General features: G+C 43.3%; 1 long non-coding RNA gene across 1 annotated transcript in view; it reads left to right on the top strand.

Moving 5' to 3' along the window:
* Positions 1–11,512, top strand: part of LOC134735876 (uncharacterized) — a 37,709-nt gene extending 26,197 nt beyond the window's left edge. The window contains exon 4 of the long non-coding RNA XR_010119441.1: positions 9,520–11,512. This is a non-coding gene — a long non-coding RNA (uncharacterized lncRNA). The remainder of the gene's footprint in view (positions 1–9,519) is intronic.
* The last annotated feature ends 10,945 nt before the right edge of the window (positions 11,513–22,457 follow it).

Here is a 22,457-nt window from a genome sequence, read left to right as displayed (position 1 = left end):
CTCATACAGGACTCTCTATGAATAGTAATCAGCAGATTTAATCACATCCTCATTTGGGAAGTTTGGATCTAAGAGATAAACTTAAACAGCAGAATGGCCTGGAAGTTGAGAGAAATGCAGAAAAAGGGATCACACGTGTAATCCCAGCACTTTGGGTGGCTGAGGTGGGAGGATTGCTTGAGTTCAAGATTAGCCTTAGCAACACAGTGAGACCCTGTCTCTACAAAAAAAAATTTTTTTTTTTTTTTTTGAGATGGAGTCTCGCCCTGACGCCCAGGCTGGAGTACAGTGGCGCAATCTCGGCTCACTGCAAGCTCTGTCTCCTGAGTTCATGCCATTCTCCTGCCTCAGCCTCCTGAGTAGCTGGGACTACAGGCACCCACCACCACACCCGGCTAATTTTTTGTATTTTTAGTAGAGATGGGGTTTCACCGTGTTAGCCAGGATGGTCTCGATCTCCTGACCTCGTGATCCACCTGCCTCGGCCTCCCAGAGTACTGGGATTACAGGCGTGAGCCACCGCGCCCAGCATACAAAAAAATATTTAAAAAAAAGAGCTGGATGTGGTGGTATGTACCTATAGTTCTAGCTACTTGAGAGGCTGAGGCAGGAAGATTGCTTGAGCCCAGGAGTTTGAGGCTGCAGTGAGCTATAATCGTGCCACTGAACTCCAGCCTGGGTGACAGACTGAGACCCTGTCTCCGAAAAAAAAAAAAAAAAAAGCAGCAGCAGCAGCCATAGCTAAGGGGTTTTTCTCGTGCTGTTCTCGTGATAGTGAGTAAGTCTCATGAGATCTGATGGTTTTATAAATGGCAGCTCCCCTGCACATGCTCTCTTGCCTGCTGCCTCCTAAGACACGCCTTTGTTCTTCCTTCGCCTTCTGCCATGATCATGAGGCCTCCCCAGCCATGTGGAACTGAGTCCATTAAACCTCTTTCCTTTATAAATTACCCAGTCTTGGGGATGTCCTTATAGCAGCATGAGAACGGACTAATACAGATACTTAGTAGCCAAAAATAGTAAATATCCTCTTCTGAGATCAGTTAGGTCTCCCTCCAGCCTAGGTCAATAAAATCCTTCACATTATTCAATCCAGCACAGTCAGAGGCCAGAACCTCAGAGAAAGAAAGTGTGCATTTGTTTGGGCTTATTCTCTGGGCTTATATTTCTTTCAAAGGCTTGGGGAGAAGGGATGGGCAGTAGTGGCTGTGGCAGGACAGGTTTCAGATCTCAGGAATTTTGGGCATCCTCCAAATTCCATTATCCCCAACAAGACTCAACTCATCATAGTTGGCAAACAACCCTGGCCAAGAGAGCTCCAAGTTGAGAACTGAAGGGTGAGTAGCTGATAGGCAAGTGGGGGGAGGTGGTTAGAATATTCTAGGATATGCGAAGGCTTGATGCATTTGGGTAACTGAAATTGATTCCATATGGCTGGGAAGGTAAGCACAGGAAATACTGGGATGCCATGAGCTAGAGAGGAAGGTGTCTTAGGCAGTTTGGATTTTATACTGAGGACAGAGGGATGCCACTGATGTGCTTTAATCTGGGGACAGACATGAGAATATCTGTGCTTTAGGAGCCATAACTGGCTTCTGTGAGAATATTAGTTCCATGAGGATGACGGCTTTGTTTTGCTCACTACCGTATCCCTAGCACCTAACACTCCATAGGTACTCAGCAAACAACTGGGAAATGAATGAATGGATGACTGCTGTGCAGAAAATGTGTCCAGAATAATCAGTGAGGAGGTGACTATGTAGTCCAAATATTAAATCACAGGTGACCTGGGCTGTGGGGATGAAGAGAAGTGCACAGATTCATGGCATGTTTGGGAGGTAGAATAAATTAGATGCTGGTAGGGGCATAGTGATGCTGATGGTGGGAAGTGTGGTATCAAGGATGAGATCCTGGTTTCTAACATAATAACTGAATAGCTGGAGGTACCACTACCTGAGATACAAATGACTGGAGGGGTAGGTCAACGGTAGAGTAACAAATTCATGTGCCAACACATTTAGCTTTAGGTGTCCATGGAACATCCAAGTGGAGGCTTCAGCTGTTGCCAGTCTTTGCCCTGGAGAAGCACATCTAGACCCAGATGAAGCACAGGTGGAGCTGTAGCCTCCCCTCTGGAGAGGAATGCTAGGGTCTGTGCCAGCAGGGGCACCTGAGCCCAGTGTGCTGGGACCCCGACCCAGTGTCTGCTCTTGACTCTGCCATTCAATAACTGTGCAGTAAGCATTATCGAGGGCCTACTCTGTGCCCTCTGCTGACCTCCTCCGCTCCCCCTCCCATTCCTAGACTCACCATTTCATTACTACTGTAGGGAGGATGGCCAGCACTGCTTTGATGGGGTTGAGCCTAAACACTGCACCAGAACTGCTTTCTCAGAATTATATAAGCTAGGACAGAATGCAGGAGCCTCGATTTCAGACAGCACAGACTGACAAAATGGAGTGCTCAGATCATGCTTGTCTTGCTTGTGTAGTTAAAATAGCAAAACTAAACTAAAACAAATCGCCTAACAAAAATGTTTATTTATACACATTCTAACACCTTAGATAAGAAAAAGAACCCTGTTTTATCATTGCACTGTTGTCACATCACTGTGTCACTCTCCCTTCTCTGGGCTCTGATGTGAGGCCAGTCTGCCTTACAGTCATCAGCAGCAAGGAAATTACAGAAGAGAAGGCAGCAGGGTTGGGGAAAAACTTGGTGATTTGAGTTGGTAAGTCACCAAGTGGTAACTGCCCTATTTCTTCTCTCGTGTCTCTAGGGCCTAGAGGTTTGGGGGTGCTGGGCATTGCTTCTGCCCGTGAAACTGCAGTTTGGGGGTTACTGTATCCCTTCTCCCTACAAATTTCTGTACAATTTATGAGTACAAGACAGTGTCATCAACACAAACAGTAAAGAAAGAAACAGGCCTGTTGATTACATTGAGATACAAAGCATTTTCTAGTCAACAAGACTTTCCTATTGTGTTTTGTGTGATAATATCTAATTTAATAAGGAATTAAAATTGTGCATACCTTTTGAACCTTGATATACACATATTACATGCTATCTATTTAAATGCTAAAATCGTTTTATTCTAAACATTAAATAATACTTTAGCAAATATAATTTAAATAATGAAGCAGGTGCTGTCCGCATTCTGTGTCCTCTCAGATCTGTTCCTTGTCCTCCTTCTGCTTTGCTCTGTGCCACAGTGAGACCGACTTCCCAGGCTCCTTTCTTGGGCTCCTCTGCCAGCTGGGTTACAGCTAGCTTGAACATGGGAGGCAAGAGGTGGGAGGACAGGAAGAAAGGAGACCCCAGGTGTTTCTCCCCCCACTCTGCCACAGGTGGCATCTTCAGCAGTCGCTGCATCTTCTTCTTGACTCCAACTCTCATCAGATGTGCTTACCATGGTCCCAGTTTGCTCCAGTGACCCTAAACCTTGAGCACCAGTAACATCACCTCCTTTTGTCCTTACAGCCTAGGGCTGGTAGCGGTTTCTGCTATTGCTAAGCTCTGAGTTGCTTCACCATCTTCGATTTCGCTTATCAGCTCTTCTGTCACTTGGAAACCCAAATCTCAGCATTAAATTGCCTGTTTTCAATACTTAGAATGGTTCTGTTTTCCATTCTGTTGAACCCTGCCCGATAAATGCAATGTTATTTAAAAAGGATCATGGATGGAGGATTTTTGTTGTTTAAACTGAGGATGGCCACTTTCTGAAAGAAGGTGCAAGGAATCAGAAGCCAAAGTTTGCCTGGATCTTGCAGGAATATGGCGGGGGGCGGGGGTGTGGGGGGGATCTTGAGCTTCCTGGCTTTAAAATTAACAGCTTTGGGGAAAGGATACCCAGGTGGCAGAGAACGATGGCGAGAGGGCCATCCCTATCCGGTAGTACTCTTTGGTGGCAAGCAACAGAGACAGACTTAGGCTAACAAGCAAAAAGGGATTTATTGGAAGACTATAAGAAAAGTCACAGAACTGTAAAGAAAGCTGAATAGGTCAGCTTTTGGTAAGAGGAAAAATGGCATCTCAGGGATCTAGGGAGTAGGAATTAGCAGTCCCTTTAGGAAGCTTGGACAGAGTAGCTGTACTATAAAGTCATCACTTTCATTCCTGGATCATTCTGCTCAAGATTCAAAATCCAGAGAGGGAAAGGGCCCAATGGGTTCAGCATAAATTAAGTACTTGCTATTGCCCAGGGGAGAGCAGGACCCCGAGGCTATGTGCAATGCAGGCAGAGACTCCCCCGAAAGAGAAAACAGCTTGAAAACTGTGTTATTTGCACCCTGGGCCTACCATAAAAATCAGAAGTAGGGAATGAAGAAATGGCCCAAGGAAAGTAGAATAATCTTCCTCTACAGCCAAGAAACTAGCCAAGAACCCAAATGGAGGTTAATCTAAGGATCCAGTGGCTATACCTTGAGACACTGGCTGGGGCCCAGATGATCCATGTGGACTTGCTTCCACTTTTGTGCCAAAGACGACTCTGCCTGCTCCCAAGGAACTTGGGACCCAACAGGACTAAACCAGTCAATTCTGGGGATGGACGAGATGGGGATGCAGTAGGGGGGGACAGATCCTCAGACAGGAGGCCAAAGCGTAGGACAGGGATAGGACCTGCTCACTTTGTTCTTAGGGTATGTTAGAGAATAGCATTTGTTTGTACTCAGAGCTCTTTAGCAAAGAGTTATTTAACATGTGATGTCATTGTCCCTGAAAGCCACACACAAGAAGCACCCAAGGGCCCTGGTCAATAAAAAAAATTATATCTTCACTCTCTATGGTGGAATTGTTGGGCGAAAGCAATGACAGCATGAAAGGGATTACGAATGTTTTACTGGGATCAAGTGGGTATCAGCTGTGCCCACACATGGGGATATGGCATGTCTGGTTATGTCTGTATAGAGCTGTTGAGCTTGCCAACCAGACATCAGTTTGCATAAGGGCTTCTTGGGAGAAAACTCACCTTTAACCAAGAGGAAACCAGAGAACAAGCTGACCTAGTAAACGGGGCCCTCATCTTGGGCAATTCTAGTTCAAAGAGGTGGCTTCCTTTCGGATTTGTGTTCAGTAGGCGCATGTCTGAATCTTAAGGTGTCGGTGGAGGAGGGAGACAGAGAGGGGAGACACATACACACAGAGAGGGAGAGAGAGACACAGAAAGAGAGAGAGAGAGAGAGAGAAAGGGGAGGGATATAATAAATTCTGAAATTTGAAAAATGAAAACATGCTATAAATGGGAAAATTGAAAGAGTTGCCACAGTAGATACTTGGTCAAGCCCTGTCTTCAAGCAGTTCAGCTGTGGATCTGTCATTGATTCTCAAGGCCTGGCATCTTGTGTATCTCAGCATTTTTGGCAGTGTCTGGAAGAAGAGAGCATAACTGAGCAGATGCAGCTGTGCTCACTGGAGCGTGGGTGGAGCCAAAGAAGAATATACCTGCAAAGCTTTCAGGATCACCTCCCAGGCTTGTAAATACGTGGGCCCCTGAATGATCTGTTGTGAGGCTGTTATCTAGAAGCAGGGGTTTGGGGTTTGAAGCTAGGGTCGAGAGCCATCAGAATACAAAGTACTGGAGAAAGAACATTCCAGGCAGAGGGAATGGCAGGGCATGGAGATATTAATAGCCTGAATACGTCTTGTAGTACAGGCCCAGTTGCTCTCATTTGAAAAATGTCTAGCCATCTTCATCTCGGTGGTGAATCTGCGGTGGAAATACCTTGGCTGGTACTTGCACCCATGTTAAAGAAGCCCAGTTTCTTAAAGGCTGAGTATGTGGTTCAACCTGGGGGCCAGCTGGTCTCTCTCCCTCCTTCTGAATGCTTCCCTTCGTTCTTTTGTCTGTTTCTTTCTCTTTCCCTCTTCAGTCATTTTCTTCTATAAGACCAATGCCTTGCAGTAGCTACCTTCAGGAAAGCTGATGGTTCATGCCTTCCAGGAGAGAAAGTTCACAAATTGCAACATGGTTTTGTTTTTGGTTTTTGTTTTAAAGCTGAGCAGCAGGATCACAGAACCTGCAGGTTTGCTGTCTGCTCAGCAGGACAAAGAGAGCAGAGGGAGGAACATGAAAGCCAAGCGGACCAGAAGAAAGGAAAACATGAAGGAGGCTCATTTAAAGTGGGAGGAGACTTTGCTTAAGATACTGGCTTGGGGGAGGGTGACTGCACCAAGCATGTGCTGTTTCCAGGGTCCAGATGGTGTCATTTGCCCTGCAAAACAAGTAGTAGACAACATGATTTTGATGCTCAGAAATAAATGTGTGAGTAAGTCATTTGGGAGAAATGATGCCCATGGCTGTTATACTTAAAACAGAAGAGATTCAACTACATTTGAAAACAACTGCCCTGCCTTGCTGGCCTCTAGTTCATTTAAATACTGTATTTACATTGTTACCAGCTGTATTTGCACAACTAGAACTTCCACCTGCTTGATAATTTACTTAGGGTACATATTGTATTTACATGGTATAGACTAGAGTAGGGAAACTGGTCATACCTGTTCGGGGCTGGAAAGAGCAGCAGCTAACCTGAAATTTTCATCTTGGCAGACCCACTGCCTTTGCTATAGGCGCTGGCACATAGTAAATACTGTATAATAATAATAATAATAAGAATAAGAATAGTTAACTCTCATGGAATGCTTTAAGGTATAGAGAGTTTCTATAACTTACCCACAGTTAAACAGCTATTCATGTACTAAAGCCAGCATCTGAACCCAGGCTGGATCTGGATGTTTTAGTACTGGTTGTTCTTCAGCATAAAGACCCCTGGTTCAAGATGGCAGATTGAACAAGTGCAAAACCCTACAAAAACAACACTGCAAGAAATTGTAAAATGTTTAAATGTACGAAGACAAAGAGTGTGGGAGGGCAGACATATCCCTATCCTTAAGCAGCAATACAATTTTAGAAGCTGGAAAGCAGATGAATGAATGGTGGCTGACTTCGCAGACCCAGAAAGCTGAATCCTAAACTGGCAGTGAGAAAAGCCAAGAAACAGCAACCTGATTTCATGGCAGAAACTCCCCAAGGCTCAGGAATTAGTGGCACCAGATGGGGTTGAAACAGGAAGATTGGTTCAAAGTCTGATATGCAGATTCCTAGATCCTTTCTTCAACCCCAGCAGAAGATTGCATGTTTATTTTCTGGTGGAGGTAAAAGAAGGCTTCTGAATCAGGGGTGCCAGTTACAATTGAGGGCTGGGATATTCCCTGAAAATAGTAGGGAAATCAGATTTAAATTTGCATGCTGACTGTGAGATTCCCACCCTTTTCTTCTCTCACAACTGCTAGAATGCTTGTAGCCAGAATTATTACCCTTGAGGCAGGAGAGTGGGAGACCCTTTTCTCTGGGAAATATGACCAGCCTGAGGAGGACTTCACAAATGGATCCAGGAGGATCACCAAACAGTGAAGCCCATAGACCACATGCCCAAGCCAAGTGCAAAGAGCTTTTAATCGGGGTTTTAATGCTTAATTACTCTTAAGCATGACCAGGCAACCTAAACACTTAAACCTAAGCCTAACCCAAACATCGAATTATCCAAGCAACTATTACAGAGCAAAAGGGGCTTTCTGCCTGATGCAGTAGAAGCCATTACTAAGAAGCCGGCCTTTTGAGAAAAGAAAAGATTTTTATTGTAAGTTGACTAACAAGGAGACAGGAGTCCAGCTGAAACCTGTCTCTCTGCGCTGGCTTTCAGGCAGTCATTTTATTAGAAAAGGTTTAGGGAGTGAGTTCTGGGATTAGCAGGTGATTGGTGGAAGAAAAGGGGAGGTCTGGACAGTCCTTGGGCACGTGCAGTTATCTTTTTATGCTACCTCATGGAGCACATGTGCAAATTTGGGGGGAGTTAGCATGAAACATGTGGCAGAAATTCAAGCTGTGATTCAGCAAACTGGTTCTGCGCAGACTCTAGTTGGCCATATTGGTTCCGTTTGATTCCAGCCAGTTTTGTTATCTCATAAGCAGAGGAAAGTTCAGCATTTCAGCAAGTTGTTTCTTTTCTTATCTGTTGTTCTGTGCAAACTCAAGAATTTCTGTTAGTCATTGAACAGAGAGAGCCAATGGAAGGAAATTATCAAAGAAATAACTGAAATCTTTTAAAAATAATTGAAATATTCCAGAAAAGAAAGGCATGAGTTTCCAAATTTAAAGATTCTAAAGAGTGGCCTACATAAACTCTGGAGATATTTCCATCTCAAGTCACATCTTTCTTTTTTTTTTAGACGGAGTTTCACTCTCGTTGCCCAGGCTGGAGTTCAATGGCGTGATCTTGGCTCACTGCAACCTCTGCCTCCCAGATTCAAGTGATTCTCCAGCCTCAGCCTCCCAAGTAGCTGGGATTACAGGTACCTGCCACCACGCTTGGCTAATTTTTGTATTTTTAGTAGAGACAGGGTTTCACCATGTTGGCAAGGCTGGCCTTGAACTCCTGACCTCAGGTGATCCACCTGCCTCGGCCTCCCAAAGTGCTGGGATTACATGCATGAGCCACTGTACCTGACCCAAGTCACATCTTTCAGAAGTATCGGATCACTGGTGACAAAGAGAACATCCCCAAGTATTTGAAGAAAGGCTCCAGTGTGAAAGATAAAGACCCACACTACTGCATGCAATTTTGAGGAATCTGAGATGATGTAGGAAGAAGATGATATTAGATACTGCACTCATGAAGAAAAGGACAGGATGTTATGAAAGGTGGACTGATCGTTTAAAAAAGAGGCTGTCAGAATGAAAACAGCTGTAATAGAACAGATAAAACTATTTTCCTTGGCTATTTAGTGGATCTTGCCCCATGGTGTCAGATCTGCCACTTGAGAAGTCTGATGCCATTATGGTTTTTGACATTTTCTATGAAAGTTGCTTTTACTCTCTGGAAGCTTTTAGCATCTTTTCTTTGTCACCAGTGATCTGATACTTCTGAAAGATGTGACTTGACATGGAAATATTTCCAGAGTTTATGTTGGCCACTCTTTGGAATCTTTGGAAACAACTCATGCCTTTCTTTTTTGGAATATTTCAATTATTTTCAATAGATTTCAGTTATTTCTTTGATAATTTCCTTCCATTGGCTCTCTCTGTTCTTTATTTTTGGAATTTTAATTATTCACTTGTTGTGCCTTCCTCATTGGTGCTCAAGTTCTCTTATATTTAGGCCAGGTGTGGTGGTTCACGCCTGTAATCCCAGCACTTTGGGAGGTTGAGGCAGGCAGATCACCTGAGGTCAGGAGTTGGAGACCAGCCTGGCCAACATGATAAAACCCCCATCTCTACTAAAAATACAAAAATTAGCCAGACGTGGTGGCAGGCGCCTGTAGTCCCAGCTACTCGGGAGACTGAGGCACAAGAATCGCTTGAACCCAGGAGGTGGAGGTTGCAGTCAGCTGAGATCACCCCACAGCACCCCAGCCTGGGCAATAGAGCAAGACTCCGTCTAAAAAAAATCTCTTATATTTCCTCTGCTATTGTTTACCTCTTTAGCTGTTTGTCCTTCAAAGAGATTTCCTTATTTCTAGGCGAATCCTGGAGAAGAGGCCCCAGGAAGTATGGACTGGAAGACTGGGGAGGCAGGCCCTCCAAGAAGACAGTAGCATCCCCTGATGTGGCATCCACCTTCCTCTAGTGTTTGAGATGTGGGTGTTCCACATCTCAATGCAAGTTGGCATTGGAAGGAAATCCCTATCTGGCTCTTGTGCTACCATAGACCTGGGACCCTGGAACAATGCTCTTGTCTTCAGCCCCTCTTCAGCTTTCCCATTGTCCAATCCAAGCCTTTTCCATTTTGGCTCTACAATGGATTCTAAGGATAGAGAATGGGATAATTGGGGATATATGATTGTCTCCTGAATCCAAGCCTATTAATATATCCTTCTAAAGGCATTGTTCCTACTGACTACCCCAAAGAACTGGATTCCATGAGTGTCTAGCAAGTGACTAAGATTCCAATTTAGGCCTTCTCTTCTAAGAGCCAGTACCTGGATAAAAGGCAAAATTCAACCTGATAGTCTCCTATAGCAGTTTAGGGAACCACAACTTGTCAGGAATACAGGACGGCAGGATTTTTGTTAGGCCTCAGGTAACACCGCTGCCTAGGCCTTGCTGTGTCCAGGGATGCCAGAGGACTTGTTTCCTTAGCTACAATAACCACGTGACAGGAACACACAGAGATTCGGAGATGTTGCTTAGCAACCGTGCTGCACCTGCTGGGGCTCTGGGCCAGCAGCTTGGGCCAGGGAGCCTGGCTTTGAACTTGGAAACTCCCATAAGGGCTGTCAAAAGGAGGAAGACCTAATTTGGGGAGACTGTTTTGGCCCTGGGCTTTTGCAGAGATGGTAAAGATACAGATGGGGAACTGAGGCAGAGGGAACTGGCTTTCCCATAGTAATGGAGAAGGGTGGTGGGTGTGGGAAGAGCAGGACTAGTGGGCAGAGACAGACTGTTGGGCTGATGTGGGTAGCAGTTCCCTGCCTGACCTACCCTAGAGAAAATCCTTTTGTCTCAGAGGATGGGTGTTCAGAACCCTGAGGAGGGATATGCCTGGCTCAAGAACCGGTTCCATAGGGCTTCTTAGGGACCTGAATCAAGCCAGAGGATCTGTTCCCTAAGAGTCAGTCCAAGGAGAATTTCCTTCTGGAAGGAAGCAGAGTGCTTCACAATGGGTGACATTGGTGGTGGTCAGGGAGTGCAATGAAGTCGTCTCAGAAACTGGGCTGTTCTACCACAGGGCCACTGGGGAGCTGTCCATGGTTTGGGGTAGGCTCCTCACCAGCTCTGGCTGTCTCTCTGACTCTCTGCCAGGGCCCAGTTGACTTGATAGGCTGTGGAGTCAAATTGCCTAGATTTGAATCCAACTTCCTCTCCCAAGGGCAAGGGACTAAATTTTGTGTTTCAATTTATCTGTCTGTACAATGTGGATGGGGATCTCAAGGACTGTTGTAGGGATAAAATGAGTTAATCATGCTTCTTGGCATATACTAAATGCCCAGTAAAACTATCATCGCCCTCATCCCCACTCCAATCCTCACCCCCAGCAACTGGCCCAGGGGACAAAGTCTATGGCCAGGTATTCTCCAACCTTTCTTGATACCCCTGGAGCACATGGGAATAAATAATGGCGAGAATCTATAACCTCTGCATTTGCAGATGGGAGGAGCATTCCCCTCCCTGCTTGCTGAGGATTTGAATATCCTTAACCAACTGACTTTGTTTTAGCGAACCAAGTACTCCTCCAACCCTTGATGCCCCAAATACCCTAATATCTTCACTTTGGTGCTGCTCATATTAAAATTGTACATATAGCATGGCACTTTAGGAGGCAGTGAGATCATGTGTTCAGGAGTTGAGCTCAAATCCCAGCTTCTGTTGTATCCTAACCATGAAATCTTGAACAAGTTTTATCTCCTCTCTGAGCCTCAGTTTTCTCATCTGTAATACAGGGAAGTGATAGTACCTAACCTTCTTAGTATGAGATATGCCCAGCTCTTGATAAATGTTAGCAATGTTACCAAATTTCTCTCTTTGTGGCTTTATGAACTTTATGAACTGGCTCCAAGTGAGAATGTGAGGACCAAGGGGGCTAATAGATTCCAACTGTTCCCCTAAGGGGAGAAAGGGAGGAGTTAAAGAAGCTGATGGTTGAAGTGCCCCCCTCCTCAATACTCCAACAGGGGACTAGCAGCTGTAATAGCATCTTTGTCCTCCTGTGTTTGGACACTGACTATTCTGCTATCTGGTGCTGAGGGAATCCTAGCCAGCCTGCCTTAAGCATTCTCCCTACCCTCCACTCCAGCCAGCCCGAGGTCCATCAACACTCCCCCTCTCTCTAAGCCATGTCAAACGCTGGCGCCTGCCCTTCCTCCTTTCTCAACTGAGCTTGTTCCCCAGATGACCCTACAGCTGCATGGTTCTAAGATTAGCTGGATCCTGTATTTGACTCTGATAATTAATTATCCAAATGGAGAAAATTGAATAGTTAACTGGTTCACAGGAAGATAATTAGCTTTTCTGAGCCCCTGTTACAGGCAAATAAAGAGGAGGATTGTTTCTCAATTGCCTTCATTAAAGGGAGTCCCTCTCACCCAGGAGCCCTGACCCAGAGGCCCTTGGGGGCCCTGAAGGGTTTTGTAGTGCTCCTGGTGCTTTATCTCAAAATAGAGAGGCAGCTGGTACAGCGTAGCCAGCATAGGCTTCAGACTGTAAGCAAGCTTGGGCTCAAGCTCCGCCTCTACCATGTATTACCTATGAGACCTTGGTATTGCAGTACAACCTCTCTGAGCCTCCCTTTCCTTATCTGAATATGGGAATAATGCTGTGTAACTCACAGTGGTGTTATAAGCATTGAACTACATAATGTCAGTAACATGCCCTGTCCTGCACTCATTGATAGATTTTTCATTGACAAAGTTCTTCATAAAGTTTATTGTTCATTGATGAAGTGTTCATTCATTGGGAAGCATTTTACCATATCATGATTGTAGCATATCCTCCCCTATCATGGAAACAAGGGAAACACATATGGAAGCCAGGAGAATAGCAAATCAAGATTAAATCAAGCATCCTATGCTGATTGGTGCAGAGTCTACACACCGGGTGGGGAAGATTCATGAAGGTCTTCTTCAGCGTGTTCAACTTGTCTTTGTACTGATATTGGCTCTGCCCTTTGGTCCTAGGCTTTCTGGATCACCATGTGGTCACTCTTCTGTCAGCAGCAATCCCTCATCAACCCTCTCTCAAGCACAGAGACTCATCCCCACCTACTTGACTGCAGTCCTAAAATTTTATTTACTCTGCCCAAGCCCATCTCCCTGGAGTGTTTATCACTCTCTGACACGTTCAGTACATATAGATACATATGTAGAGTTCAGGAGCATGGGCCTGGAGCAAGACTGCCTGAGTTCAAATTCAGCTTAGGTACCTACTCTGTTACTCACCTTGTGCCTCAGTTTCCTCATTATAAAATGAGGTTGATAACAATAGTACCTATGTCACAGAATTATTAATGATTAAATAAATGTGAAGTGTTTGGAGTAGTGACTTGTAAGTGCTCACACGTGTTATCTATTATTATTATTCAGTTCTGAAGCTGGATTAGGACAAGGAGAGGTCTACAGATTGAGGAAAAAAGGCAGGGCCGGAGGCCTTCACCTGGCTAGTACAGGGAAGTGGTAGTACCTAACCTTCTTAGTATGGGATATGCTCAGCTCTTGATACATGTTAGCAATGTTACAAAATTTCTCTCTTTGTGGCCTTATGAACTTTATGAACTGGCTCCAAGTGAGAATGTGAGGACCAAGGGGGCTAATAGATTCCAACTGTTCCCCTAAGGGGAGAAAGGGGGGAGTTAAAGAAGCTGATGGTTGAAGTGCCCCAACTGAGTGGACTCAGAGGCAACTGGACCCTCTCCGCAGGGACGATTAACTCCTGGGTAGCAATCTCACATTCTCTTAGGTAATATATCATACTTCCTAATTTCTGCTTAAACCGCCAACAATTTTTCCCATAGTTTCACTCTCAGCTAATAACTTTGCATCTTGTTTCACTGAGAAAATACGGGTCATTAGAAAAGAGCTTCAACAACCTCCCCCACCACATTTACTTCCTGCCAGGGTTCTGTCCATATATTCAGTTTTCTTTTTCTTTCTTTTTTTTTTTTTTTTTTTTGAGACAGAGTCTTGCTCAGTCGCCCAGGCTGGAGTGCAATGGTGCAATCTCGGCTCACTGCAAGCTCCGCCTCCTGGGTTCATGCCATTCTCCTGCCTCAGCCTCTCCAGTAGCTGGGACTACAGGCGCCCACCACCATGCCTGGCTAATTTTTTTATTTTTATTTTTTTTATTTTTAGTAGAGACGGGGTTTCACAATGTTAGCCAGGATGGTCTTGATCTCCTGACTTCGTGATCCAACTGCCTCGGCCTCCCAAAGTGCTGGGATTACAGGCGTGAGCCACCACGCCCGGCCCATATATTCAGTTTTCATTGTTAACTACCTGTGTTCTTTTCCAAGGCCAAGCTTTTACTTATTGCTAGATCCCATCCTTTCTTGCTTACTCAAGGACATTGCTCCAGCATTTTTCCCTCTCTTTCCTGAATCATCAGTTTTTTTTCTCTCTACTGGAACATTCTCATCAGCATACAAACATGCTGCTATTTCTCTACTGTGGAAAAAAAAGCAGAACTCTTTGTCTCACAGTGATTCGAGCTACTACCTCATTGCTTTGCTTCCTTTTGTAGCAAAACCTATTGAAAGAAGTTATTGTTGCTGTTTTTAACAATTGCTGCCTCCAATTCTTCTTCCTCTCCCATTCTTTCTTATTTTCTTTCCTTCTTTTTTTTTTTTTTTTTTTTTTTGAGACGATGTCTCACTCTGTTGCCCAGGCTCGTCTCAAACTCCTGAGCTCAAGTGATCCTCCCACCTCGGCCTGCTAAAGAACTAGGATTACAGGCATGAGCCACCATACCTGGTCCTCCCATCCTTTCCTGAACCCACTCCTATCAGTCTTTCACATTTACCACTGTAGCAAGACTGAATTATCAAGATCACCAATTGCCTCCATATTGCTAAATTCAATGGTCAATTCTCAGTTCTTATCTTTCTTGACCACGTGCTAGAGAGAGGTTAGCTGTTTACCAAGTCTCTCTCTTCTTTCTCCTGGGCACCAGCTGGATCACATTTTCCAGACTTATTTGTAGCTAGGTGTGGCCATATTGCTGGGTTCTGACTAATGGAATGTGGGTGGAAGGAATTTATGTAACTTTCAAGCCTGACCCACGAAACCTTTCGGTGCTGGAGGTCTGCCCTCCTCTATTCACCTTTTTCCACTCTACTCCTGTCTTAGGAGCCTAACCGCTAGACACTTTATCAATGAGCCCTCTGGTTTCTGACTGGGTCAAGTCAATCAGAGGTATCTGTAGGAGACTGGGAGGAAGAAGGAGAATGAGGTCAGGGTACTTATTCCCTTGGCTTCCTCTCTGTAGGGCTGCTTTGAATTGGCCACTTCCTTTACTGAAGCTTCAGTTAGGCATCTCACCCCACATAGCTCTTCCTCTCTCCCAATTCCACTAACCATTACTTTCTCTTGGCTCTTCAGACCCAGGGGTGGTAACAGCTCCTACTGTCAGTCATCTCTGGGTTATAGCAAATCCTTTGACAGCTTTCCTGCCCCTGCTCACACCTTTATAAGTAATCTCTTTATTAAACCTTTCTCGAATTTGAGTGTGTCCTCTATTTCTTGCCAGACTCTAACCAGTGCACCATCCTCATCTCTCACCTCCATTTACTGGCTGGATAGAGTGACCTTGGAAGCCACAAATTGAAGATAAGGATCAACGTAAGACCCTGACTGCTGTCATGGAGCAGAGAGCTGCTGTTTCCCTCCTTTCATCCTTCCCCTCTGCTGCTGAATATACTTCATATGAATGAGAAACAAAGTTAGGTTGTTGACACCACTGAGACATGGGGATGTCTCTATTTCAGCATCTATTTTGACTTGACTATTATAACCTCTCTGCAGCATCCTATGCAGCTGATGATTCTTTGCTCCTGGAAACACTTTCTGTGCTTAGCATCCATGACATTGCATTCTCCTGGTTTTCTTTTCACTCCAACAACTACTCCTTCTTGGTCTTCCTTGTTGGTTCTTCCTTATCTCCCCATCTAAATTTTGAATTTCCCAAGGCTCAATCCTTGGTACTCTTCTCCATATCCAGTTACTTCCTGGTGACTTCATCCAATCCTCATGGCTTTAAACACTCCCCAGTTTAGATCTCCAACCCAGGCTTCTCCCAAGAACTTATGGCTCGTACATCTAACTGCCTGCTTGACATCCTCTTTTAGGTGTCTAGTAGCATCTCAAAAAGAACACATTGAATTCCAGACTTCTTTAAAACTTGCTCATCCTGTATCTTCCCTCATGTCAGCAAATAGCAACTCCATGCTTCTGGTTGCTCAGGCCAAAATCTTTGGAGTCATCCATGACCAATCTTTTGGTTTCTCATCCCACATTGAATTTATAAGCAAATTCCATCAGCTTTAACTTCTAAATATATTTAGAATCTGACAAGTCTCACCACCTCTACCATTGGTGAGACAAGAAGTAAAAGATAAAGTGCTGTAATGGCCAATAAGACTCTACATGATCTGATTCCATTACTTATCTGACCTCATCTCCTGCTACTCTTCCTCTCACTCTACTCCAGCCATATGGACCTCCTTGAGTTTCATGAAGCTACCAGCATACTCCAGCCCCAGGGTCTTTGCACTTGCTTTTCTCTTACCCTGGAATGTTCTGATCCCAGATAGCCATGTGGCTCATTCCTTTGACTCCTTTAGGTCTTTGCCCAAATGTCAACTTCTCAGGGAGGACTTTCCTGACCATTCTATGGCAAACCCCTTTCCCTTATAAGACTGTCTACCCCTTGGCCGGGCGCGGTGGCTCACGCTTGTAATCCCAGCACTTTGGGAGGCCGAGGCGGGCGGATCACGAGGTCAGGAGATCGAGACCACGTTGAAACCCCGTCTCTACTAAAAATACAAAGAATTAGCCGGGCGTGGTGGCGGGCGCCTGTAGTCCCAGCTACTCGGAGAGGCTGAGGCAGGAGAATGGCGTGAACCCGGGAGGCGGGGAGCTTGCAGTGAGCCGAGATCGCGCCACTGCACTCCAGCCTGGGTGATAGAGCGAGACTCCGTCTCAAAAAAAAAAAAAAAAAAAAAAAAAAAAAAAAAAAATAAAATAAAAAAGACTGTCTACCCCATCTTCCTTTTTTTTTTTTTTTTATAGCACTGATCGCTATCTGATGTGCTGTACATTTTACCTACTTATTGTCTGTCCCTTCTTGCCATGAGAATGTAGGTGCCTTAATTGTAAGGATTTCTGATTGTCATGCTCACTGCAGTATCTCTATCACCCAGAACAATGTCTTGCACATACAAGTATTTGCTAAATAAATGGATTTATTTCTCTGAAATGTTAAAAAGGTGTCGGCTGGGCACGGTGGCTCACGCCTGTAATCCCAGTACTTTGGGAGGCCAAGGGGGGTGGATCACCTGAGGTCAGGAATTCGAGACCAGCCTGGCCAACATGGCAAAACCCTGTCTCTATTAAAAGTACAAAAATTAGCCAGGCATGGTGGCAGGCGCCTGTAATCCCACCTACTCAGAAGGCTGAGGCAGGAGAATTGCTTGAACCAGGGAGGCGGAAGTTGCAGTGAGCCGAGATCACTCCACTACACTCTAGCCTGGGCTACAAGAATGAGACTCCATCTCAGAAAAAAACAAAACAAAACAAAAAAACTGTCATCTGCTTCCCAACCTTGACTTACATGATTTCAGAGCTTATTCCAATGTTGCTGCCTCATGAGGCACCAGGCTTCAAGGAAAAGGGAGAAAATATATAGAAGCAAAACCATCCTACCACATCATAGTCACCATTATTATTACTGAATCTCAGCCTTGAACTCATTTGAATGTGAAGTCTTCTGAGAAGGAATCTCTTCCCCAAGCCCTATCCAAATCTGCCTGGTTCCTTTCTCAGACACAGATCTACAGACCAGAACTTTCAGAGAACTTATCCTCTTATCTTAGCAGATGTAAGACTGTCAGGGCCTTCTGTAGGGAACATACAGCAGAGGAATGGGACAAGCACAGTTACTTTTAGGACCGTTTGAACTGTCTTTAGAGTGGAGTTGAAAAACAGTTTTGAGGAAGAAATCTGTACCCCTAAGCCTCAAAGGATGGTCACTGGATCTCATTTAGCTTTGTTTCATTAGAGCAGAAACTAAGTTTTCCCCTAGGAGCCCCAGGAACATATTACTCCTCAGGTAGAGATTCTGCCAATCAAAGGGTGGAAGCAGATGTCCCTGAGAACTCACCTGGGAAGCCTGCATCATATAGAAGTCAGGGTAGTTCTTTACTAACTCCTAATAACATGTGTTAAGCAGAAAAATTGTATTATTAGATTTGAAATCTAGAAAATATTACTTTGAAACACAAAAGGAAAGAAAATCATAACAAAGCAGAGGTGACTGTGGAAGCTGGTGTGAAGAATGGGTTGAAGAGAGACGAGAACGAATAGAAGGAGACCAGGAAGTTGTTTGCAGCAATTCACATGTGCGGAGAGGGTGGGCGGGGTGATCCAAGGAAAGGCAATGCAAGTAAGAATGGAAAGAAATGGGTGAGTGAATTCAAGAAATGGTACTTTATTTTCTTTCTAAAAAGTGACCCTAATGCTATAACTCTTTATTTTACAGTTCTTTCGTAGCTGTCTATGTCTTCCAGGGTAAAGCACAGTGCTTAGTATGACTCTTGCTCATTGCCATGTGTACCATAAGCTCCAGCCTTGCTGAAAGGTTTTTCGGTATCCCGTAAGCACTAGGGGAGCTCAGGCCCTCAAATATTTGCACAAAAATTCCCCTTGGGCCTGGCTGACCTTATTTCCTAATGTTTGTTCTGTGGCTTCTGCCCCTGCCGTTAAAATACTATCACTAAGTTTATCAATGACCTTCCTGTTGCTAAATCAAAAACATGTTTTTGAATCCTTATCTTATTTGATCTTAGCTGAACTCAACATTTGGCCACTTCCTCCTTCTTGAAATATATATATGTATTTTTCATTTTTATAGTATGTGCTTAGCACTATTCTGAAAGCCAGGGATAGAGTGTTGGCAAAGTAGACATTATTCTTGCCTTTAAGTAAGATGTGATGAGGTCCAATCAAAGATAGAAGTGTAGGAACACCAGCAATTGAAGAAGAGGAATAAGAAATAAGAAACATGGGCTGTTATTACTTATTATGGTCTTGGAGGTTCTAGAAAATGCCAAAAATAAATGAAATGGCTAACATAAATATTGGAAATAAAGAGCTAAACCTACTCCTTTTTTTCTGATGTTATTAACAAGAAAATGCAAGAGGTTTCAGTAGAAAAAAAAGAGTACATTAATAAGATAATTTGATAAGATGGATTGTTAGAAGGTAAATATACAAAAAAGATTCATATACTTTCTTTATTCTATCAATAAATACTTAGAAGTGGGACGGGTAAATGTTTATAATAGCCTCAAAATCTACAGAATAGTTAAGAATATATTTAACAAGAAAGGCATAGAAAAAACTATATAAAAACTCTAAAGTTTATTGAAAGACATAAAAGAACCCAATAAAAAGTTTACCATGTTCTTGGATGGGAAGGCATAATACAAAAATTTTATATATCAATTTATTGTAATTCCATTTAGAATCCCATAGGTTTTTGTTTGAATCAAATAAAGTGAGCTTGTTCTATGAAGGAATAAATGGATGAGAACTATGAAAAGAAGACATAGGAGTAATATATTGTCAGATTTGATTAATAGTCTTGGAAAAGCAAATTGAGGTAACACACTTTATGTCCACCAGACTGCAAAAAAGTAAAAAGGAGCTATTGCGAGTGGGGATGTGGCAAAGTGTCTCTCGTACATTGCCAGTGGAAATCTAAGTGATGCAGGCTTTCTGGAAAGCAATCTAGTAACAGCTATTAAAATTTAAAATAAATACATCCTTCACCCAGCTAGCCTACTCTTAGGATTCTATCTCTTAGAAGCAAGAGCACCAGTATGCAAGGATGTAGATGTACTGCTTGTTAATTGTGAGGGAGGAAAAAATCCGGAAACAAAGCTAATGCCCACTAATGGGAGAATAGGGGCATACATTTTGATACTTTTTTTGAAGCCATCAAAAAAGATGAATTAGGCTGGGTGTGGTGGCTCACACCTGTAATCCCAGCAATTTGGGAAGCCGAGGCAGGCGGATCACCAGAGGTCCAGAGTTCGAGACCATCCTGACCAACTTGGTGAAACTCCGTCTCTACTAAAAATACAAAAATTGGCTGGGCGTGGTGGCAGGTGCCTGTAATCCCAGCTACTTGGGAGGCTGAGGCAGGAGAATTGCTTGAACCCAGGAGGTGGAGGTTGCAGTGAGCCGAGATCACGCCATTGCACTCTAGCCTAGGCGACAGAGTGAGACTCCATCTCAAAACAAACAAAAAATGAAAACCATGAATTAGAGCTATACCAATGAACATGGATAATATTTCACAATATATTGACTGAGAAAAAACAAGATGAAGAAAGGTTTTTTTTTTTCTCCCAGAAGACAATGACAGAAAACTGTATAAAACTTATGTGTGTGTACGTTTGTTTGTATAGGTCTGAAAATAATTATATAAGCATGGGGGGAGATATGAAGGGTTATTTTAATAGTATTAGATTCACCTATGAGCAAAAAAAACCCAAAATAACAATGGCTCAAATAAGATATGTAGTTCATTTCTCTCTCATGTTAAGCTCCGTGTTAATCTGGAGCTGATGTGGTGTCTCTCTTTCATGAAAATCTCTGGAACCCAGGCTCCTTCCAGCTTTCTGCTCTGCCATTACTAGAATGTGAACATCTTGAAATTCCAGCCTGCACAGTTTCATCCTCAGACTTCACGTGCCATGTAGCAGGGTAGAGAAAGAGGAAGGAGAAAGGGTATATGTAAATTGTCTCTTAAAGATTTCTGGATGCGCAACAAAATGCTCCCATTGGTCAGAACTTAGTCACATGAACACATCTAGCTGCAGGGGAGAAAGGGAAATGTAGTCTTTATTCTGTGTGGCTATGATCCTACCCAAAAATTTCGTGATGCTTCGCATGCATGCATTCTTGTAGACAACTTTAGAATCAGTCTTTCAAGTTCCAAAAATAATCCCATGGGGAGTTTGACCGCAACTGTATTAAATTCATAAAGCGATTCAGGGAAAGCTAACATATTTATACCATGTAATGTGGTATACCTCTCCAACTTTTTATCTTGTTTGGAATATTTTAGAATTTTCTTCATGTAAGTTTTCTATATTTCTGGTCATAGTTACACACAGTTATTTACAGTTATTGTTGCAATTATGAATGGAAGTTGTTTTCAGTACAATTTATTAAGTGGCTATTGTTGGAATATAGGAAAGTCATAGATTTATATTTCTTGTATTGAACCAATTTGTTGACCTCTCTTATTAATTTCAGTAACATTTTCTGTTGGGTTTCATGGATTTTCTAAGAAGAAAAGACTGTAGTCTGAAAATACAAATAATTTGCTGTTTCTTTTAATATGTATTCCCTTTGTGTTTTTCTTGCCTAATGGCACTGTTCTGAAACTCCAGAAACATTTTGATTAATGGCAATAATAGTGAGCATCCCATTTAATAGAAACGCCTCCAGTGTTTAATGTTTTACCATTAAGTTTGCTGCTTGTGGCTTCTGATTTTAAAAAGTGTCCCTGGGCCCTCTGTTCTTTGCTTAGTAAGGTGTTTATCATCATTTTTGTCATCACTGTCATTATGATCATCATCTGAAATGGAGGTTATACTCTAATTAATGCATTTGGGCATATATTGAGATGATCATATGGTTTTTTTCCTTTCACTATCTGATGTATTACAGGATGCTTAGTTCAACAAAGATTTCTTAATGTTGAACCAATCATTCTTCCTGAAATAAACACTACTTGGTCATGGTACATAATTCTTTTAATATACTGCTGGGTATGACTTACTAATATTTTATTTAAGAATTTCATACCAGCAAGTGCTTGGTTAGATTTTTGCATTATAAAATGAAATTGGATCTTTTTTTGATGCTAGTTTAAATGTCTAGTTTAAACAACATACAAATGGTATTTTTAATAAGATTTCCTAGAACCTACTCATAAAACCATCTGGGACAGAATTACCTAAGGGCATAGATTATTTACCTTTTCAGTTTTATCAATGGATTTAGCATTTTAGGTTCCTTTTGTTTTGTTTTAGTTTTTAGAGGTATGTACTTGCTCTGTTCCTCAGGCTGGGGTGCAGGGGCACTATGATAGCTCACTGTAGCCTCAAACTCCTGGGCTCAAGGGATCTTCCTGGCCCATCCTCCCAAGCACCTAGGACTGCAGGTACTTGCCATTATGCCCCGCTAATTTTTTTTTTATTAATTTTTTTTGCACACAAAACAATAAACATTTTCTAAAAATACATACAAACAAAAAGATGCATATCAAACATATTAGGAAGGTTGCACATGGGAAGACGGGGAATAGAAATGGGGGGTGGGAATTAAAGAAAATAAATGAGAGAGGGATTTTGTATGATCAATGATAATAACTCAATCCTCTATTTGACAGAGAAGAAGGAGAAGGAAGAGGAAGAAAAAGCAAGTGGGATAAAGGATCAGAAAGGGAGGAAAATAGAGAAAATTAGAGTATGACTCCAGGGTAGACCTGTTTTGTTGTCACTGGGTTGGTTGGTTGGTTTGTCTGTTGTATTTTTCGTATGTTTCGCCATGTTGGCCAGGCTGGTCTCCAACTCCTAGCCTCAAGTGATCAACCCGCCTCGGCCTCCCAGAGTGCTGGGACTACAGGCGTGAGCCACCACGTCCAGCCCCCACATTGCGTCTGGCCTCCGTGGTAG

The sequence above is a fragment of the Symphalangus syndactylus genome, chromosome 24, assembly GCF_028878055.3.
Source record: "Symphalangus syndactylus isolate Jambi chromosome 24, NHGRI_mSymSyn1-v2.1_pri, whole genome shotgun sequence".
Taxonomy (NCBI): Eukaryota; Metazoa; Chordata; class Mammalia; order Primates; family Hylobatidae; genus Symphalangus; species Symphalangus syndactylus.
The sequence above is the reverse complement of the archived record's forward strand: the minus strand, read 5'-3'. Positions and strand labels throughout refer to the sequence as shown.